Source organism: Mercenaria mercenaria, chromosome 18 (genome assembly GCF_021730395.1).
Source record: "Mercenaria mercenaria strain notata chromosome 18, MADL_Memer_1, whole genome shotgun sequence".
Classification (NCBI taxonomy): Eukaryota; Metazoa; Mollusca; class Bivalvia; order Venerida; family Veneridae; genus Mercenaria; species Mercenaria mercenaria.
In genome coordinates this window covers 60,763,318-60,769,317 of record NC_069378.1, presented here as the reverse complement: position 1 = coordinate 60,769,317, position 6,000 = coordinate 60,763,318, and the positions used below count along the sequence as shown (strand labels likewise).

At 34.9% G+C, this 6,000-nt stretch overlaps 1 protein-coding gene across 10 annotated transcripts in view; it reads left to right on the top strand.

Moving 5' to 3' along the window:
* Nucleotides 1-4,912: 4,912 nt before the first annotated feature.
* LOC123538498 (electroneutral sodium bicarbonate exchanger 1-like) overlaps nt 4,913-6,000 on the top strand; it is a 143,105-nt gene continuing 142,017 nt past the window's right edge. For 5 of the 10 annotated variants that reach the window (XM_053530345.1, XM_053530342.1, XM_053530344.1 and 2 more), the window contains exon 1: nt 4,914-5,068. The gene's annotated coding sequence lies outside the window, so the exon portion shown is untranslated. Of the gene's footprint in view, nt 5,073-6,000 lie in introns of all 10 variants that reach the window. The other 5 variants (XM_053530338.1, XM_053530341.1, XM_053530340.1 and 2 more) reach the window with 2 other exon arrangements.

Below are 6,000 nucleotides of genomic sequence, written 5' to 3'. Positions count from 1 at the left end.
GGCCTAGGATGGACTCCCAGCTGTACAAATTTGTATATGTTATTGTGATCAACATTATCAAATGTTTTACTGAAGTCCATAACAAGAACTTCTGTTGTTTACTACGTTCAAGTTTGTCAAATACATCTATGTTCAAATAATGTTGGTTTTGGCTAATCAGTCGTTATTTTCGCAATGTGTCAGAATATCAGGAAATGTAGGTGAGAGCGATTGGTCTGTAGGTATTTGCCCTTGACTCTTATATATAATGGGAGCAACGAATGCACTTTATCAATCTGATAGAATAAAACATTTTTCTTGAAATAGTTGTCGTTGGTTTCACCTGACGGGATAACTTTTATTTACACTGTCCTACGACTTTGAAACATGGTGGGGGTGAGAGTGAAGTTAAGTGCACCATAAACCGGTTTAAGCTCCCCAGTGGTGGTTTTGCCACTGACCGTTCCAAGGTGGTACCCCACTGTGTTCCTTTATTTGTTTGTTTTGTCCTTGTGTGTTTGCTTTGTGTGTGTGGTGTGCGTGTGAGTTGGTCGTGTGCGCGTCCGCGTCCTTGGTTTGCGTTTGGGGAGGCTGTGTTTTTAGATTGGGGCTTTCCCTGTTGGATATTCTTCCTTGTTTTTGTTTATTATAATGTAGTAGTTTAAGTATCTTTTGCTGGCGTTTTATCTTGAGCACATGCTTTGCTGAGTATGGTCCTAGCAGTATTTGTCAACAGTTTCGACATATATTTAAATTTCGGGCACCTAAGGTGTTTAAGTGGAACAAACAATTTTCTTACACAACTGTTTTAGACTGAACGATTGAAAGCTGGAAAACAGCAATTTAAAATGCTTCTTTAATACGTTTGTTTTACCGATCAGTGTAAGTGAGACCCTTGCCTCTCAGAGGTGCTACATGGCAGGTTTTAGTCTTAATTTGTTTAATATATGAATACTTTAGTTTGGAATCACCATAGAAAGAAACATATTTCAAATATGACCAATAGGCAAGTCTTGTTTGCTTTTCGTAGCTCTTCTTTAAGGCTTACTTGGAGGTTGCGTTGACGTGGCGTAAGCGTGGACGGTAGCATGCATTTCCACAACCGTCCATGGACATGTGCAGGCTCAATCAAATCGAATATATTCGAATATGGCAAATCGAATATTCGAATATTGATTTCAGTATTCGTTCCCATCCCTATAAAATAAACAGTTGCAACGCTTTTGAAATAATGCAGAATTTACCTCCTTTTTGTATGTTACTGATATCTAACCTTTATTTTCACCCACTTTATCATTTTTCGATGTCAGATATACATTCTATGCCAAACTTGGTGAAAAATGTACATGCTGAAAATTTTTACCCAAACTGGAATGTGCAGGGAGCTCAGACGTGTTTCTGTAATTCCTCATTAAACACATTCTATGCTGAAGTCGGATGGTGTATGTAAAGTTTGTAAATTTAATTCCGAACTCTGATAAGATTCACTTGAATTGACCCTATATAATGTGTTATGTAATATCTCTTAATTAACCCTTTGGACTGGAAGGGTCTGCCTATTTAAACATTAATTCCATGGCAGGGCCTCCACTGGGCCTCAAAATGTTGTAGCAGCTTTTTGGGAGAAACTGCCAAATTGAAGCTGAATTGCTGAAATTCGGCCACATTTTAATAAAATTCTTGCAGCCACTTTCAAAAATATGTGGCCAGTTGTTTTGAATTTGTAGCATTTGACTACATTGGCTTGGAAGACTTTTTCAGAGGTGCATAGGCTTGGGAATATTTTAGTGTTGTGGACTAGTGTAGGGGATAAGTTAGAAAGAGATTCAATACTAGTATATTTATTTCTGGTGAGGACATTGACCATTTGTTGTAGTTTGAAGACGTTTATTCTATTAGTAAATCCTATTACCGTTCTTGCATTTGGACTGCAGGGACTCAGATGACCAATTTCTATCCGGGATATTGAAGTAACCTAACATATGATACTAATACTGATTTTAGGTATTCTATATTTCTATATAGGGATCACTACAATTATTTGGAAGATTCGTCATCCTTTCCATTCGGTTATTGATACTTACCTATATGGATATCTCGGACCCTCTTTTGAGCAGATTTTTGTCTTTCAGATAATACAGTTAAATTTTATATCTGGCTGCTCTTGATAGCTAATTTCCATGAAAGTGAAATAAGTATCATTCCACAATGTTTTGGACATGTTAAAGTTATGAATATAGTAGTGAATCTACAGGGAGAGCTTGATATACTATATAACTATTGCAGACGGTGACAGCTAACACTTGAAATGTCCAAAATCTAAAATATTGGTTTTTAGCAATGTTGGACTTTTTTCATGAGTAAATTATCATTGTTTAAAATGTCAGAGAGTATGGCTGTGAAAGCTAAAAGGGTTTTAATATCACTATTGTCTTCTTTAAATCACTTAATGCCAATGCCAAGGCATGAGTTTTTCAAATTGTTTGATGTAAAAATTGTACCGATTTTGCTATATGGATCCGAGATATGGGGACTTCACCGTATGGAACGTAATGAAAGCGTTCAAACATATACCTGTAAACGTCAGCCCCGTTTCGAGCGTGTAATGCTGCAGTTGTGGGCGATTGTGAAAGATATCCGATGCAAATAATTGCTTCTAAACGTTGTATCAAGTATTGACTTAGAATTATGTTTTTGCCGCCTGGCAGATATGTTAGGAAATGCTATAATATGCTTTTATATTATAATAGCATTGGATATAAAAACTGGGTAACAGAAGTAAACCTCGATTTGTAAAACAAGAGCTGTCGGAGGATAGCAACGCTCGACGATTCAACAGCCCTGTCAGTTGAATGTATATTAAAGTCGAAAAAGGGGCATAATTTTGTAAAATTGTAAAACAGGGTTATAGATTCTGTACAATGCATATCAACTCATGACAATAGACAAGTGTGTGAAGCTTCAATCCATTACCATTAGTGGGTACTGAGATACCAAGCAAAATAGAGTTATGGAACCTGTGCAATGTATGCCAGTTTATCACATTGAATAAGTGATCCATTCCCACAAATGGTTACAGAGATATCAGCTTACATACAAAAGCTTAACCAAATCGGGACGCGGACGCGGACGCCGAGGCATGGGTGAGTCCGAAAAATTACATATCATTTGGTTGCACTTAGGACATCATCGTATACACTAATGATTGAGAAGGGTGGGCATGTTGGTATAGAAAGTGAGCAAAGATTCTGTATCTTTTGTGAAAATACAGTAGAAAATGAATACCACATCTTATTGGTTTGTCCGTTTTATAATACTATTAGATCAACACATAGATAAGACATTATTTTACTAATCCTACCATACATAAGTTTAATTCACTTTAGTTCACAAAAAAAAAATGAAACACGTTAAAAAATCTTGCAATGTTTGTTTTTCATGCAATGATCTTGAGAAAATCATTTCTTGTGGTATAGTTTTTTTTAACAAATTGATATGTTAATGCTCTGTATATGGAAAAAGTACCATTTGCACTTTTATTGTTGTCGTACAGTCCTTGCATTGAAAGTTTGTATTTAAGGCTAGAGAAATCACACTCCTAAGATCTGAATTTATTTTTATTATCAAATGGGTAATTTTGCATTGTAAAGTTCAACTAAAATATTCATCATTGTCTCACATTATTTATCTGCAAACACATAATCGAAATTCTAGTTATGAAACAGATATACATTTTGATAAATGGTACTTTACTAGTGCTTATGAATTTGCTTTATCTCATGTTCGTTATATACTGTGTGCAGTCACAGAAACATTTGTGTTTATTATTTACAACTGTATTGTATATGTGTATAGGATGAAGGCCTTTAAGGCAATAAACTAGTTTGAGTTTGAGTATACCTTATTTAGTTAAGAGTGTTTCGAATCTTTTTCTGTTAAGATTTTTGAATAGAATCCGATTTCTTTATTACCCAAAGTATTTGTTGCAGTTCTCAGTTTACATTCTAATCAGGTTGTAACAAAAGTATTTATGAACTGAAAACCTTACACAATTTTGGTTCAATTTTCTTTGTGAATTGAAAGTCTACCCCTTCTCTTAAATTCATACTTTAGCTAAAATAAACACAGGTTAAAAAAAGTATCTGTTACTGGATACCTAGTGTCTCGCACACTGAGAGCTATTTAGGTCCGAGCTATTTAGCTCAATATTTTCTGTCGATTGTATGAGACGCTAAATAAAGCTGGTGTTTGTTCCGTCAGTGTTTAAAAAAATTCTTTTTCAGCTTTTTTTGTATCATTTATACGTGCCAGCTTGCACCCCATGTTTACAACACTGTGTAGGTGTTGACATTTATCCAAGGTAGAATAGAGGCGGCATCCGTACTTTTCTTTCCCATGAATCTGTGTTATAGGGACATATATCAATACAGCTGACGTTTCAATGGAACAAGCAATACTCAACCCAACATGTCAACAGAACTTCCAACCTTAACCATAGCTTGCAGTCAACTTTTCATTTCTTAAATTTGTCTATCATATTACAACCTGACACACATTCAACCTGACTCACATTCTATCTTAGAGCACAGTTACAGCAGACTGAAAATGTGAAAAAGTATTTTTAAATTCACATACCCCTTTCATATTTCTCCTTATTTCTCTCAATATATGAAGATTTGTTGATATATCTGGGACTATCACGAGATGAGGGGCTGTCTCTCCCTGGTGAGCGCCGTCGTTCATATCGGTATATTTTGGCATAAAATTAAAATTATTTGAGACATTAAAAGGGAACAATTATTACATAAAACTGTAACCTTATTTAAAACTTTAAATCTTTTAAATAACAAACTACTTTTCAAATACAGCTGTCTTTGTTTAAACGAACAATGCCGTTGACGTAGTAATGATTCACGGGTGTGACAACATGTGTTTCTCTCAATTTGCACATGCGCAGTCAGTGTCAGGTTGGATAATACAAAACGTGAGAGAACTAAACCAAAACAAAACAAAAAGGCTTTACCGTTTGTGCTATTCTTTTGTAAAACTCACATCGAAGATAGCAAGAAAGATAAGGACTTATAACTGTGTAGGTATGTTTTATATATTACTAAATGTCGGCGTTATAAACAGTACTCCAAAGTCTGACTTGTTTCTGACTCAAAGCCGCAGCTGCTGTATCCGTGACCAGGTCATTGGTTCATTTGATTATTTTATTTTGTATTACAAGAAACAGGGCAGATTTAAGAAAGTGATATCATTTATTATTCATTGCCATATACATCACTTTCCATGTTTTCATAAGAGGGAGAGAGAAACTTGATTCAAGTTGAATTAGAACTGAGGACCTCGGTGAGGTCTCTTTCCCTGGTTTCAGACAAGCCTTTCATTTGACTCAGTGCTTGACTCAACAGGTGTGCAACATGTGGTTTCTTCTTTACTTTAATTGCATTAAAAACCTTGTTGAGCACCACAGGATTTTTTTTACCTCAATAGTCAATCTCAACAAAAAAGTTTCTGAAAAGTGTAAAAACTTCTTGTTACTATCTTCAAATGAAATTCTGATATGAACAAACTAATATTTCTTAAGTAATGATAATCTGACCATCATATACCTGATAGCCAGATTTATATATGACTGTTTTTGTCTTAGATTTATATCACTTTTCTTTGTTTTAGATACAGCAATGAATCCAGCAGTGGTGCAGGCTCTTTAAATGACCCATTCTCATACTAGTCACAGTTTTTCTCATGAATGTCATTAATGTTTTGAAGACCTTGATATTACAGTACTAGTCATATTTTTATATATTATACTTTTCTGAGGTATTACTTTATGAATTGTTTATTAGTAACTGTACTATTATTTTTTCTGTTGGTTTGTATAGTTAGTTACCTCTTTTGGGACTTTGTGAATCAAAATTGTCATGCCCGAGAGGGCCTGAAATTTGAAATAAAAGAAATTCTGTTCTATTCTATACAGTATGGGGTTTGTAGAATTCTCCGTATTACATGCAGTCA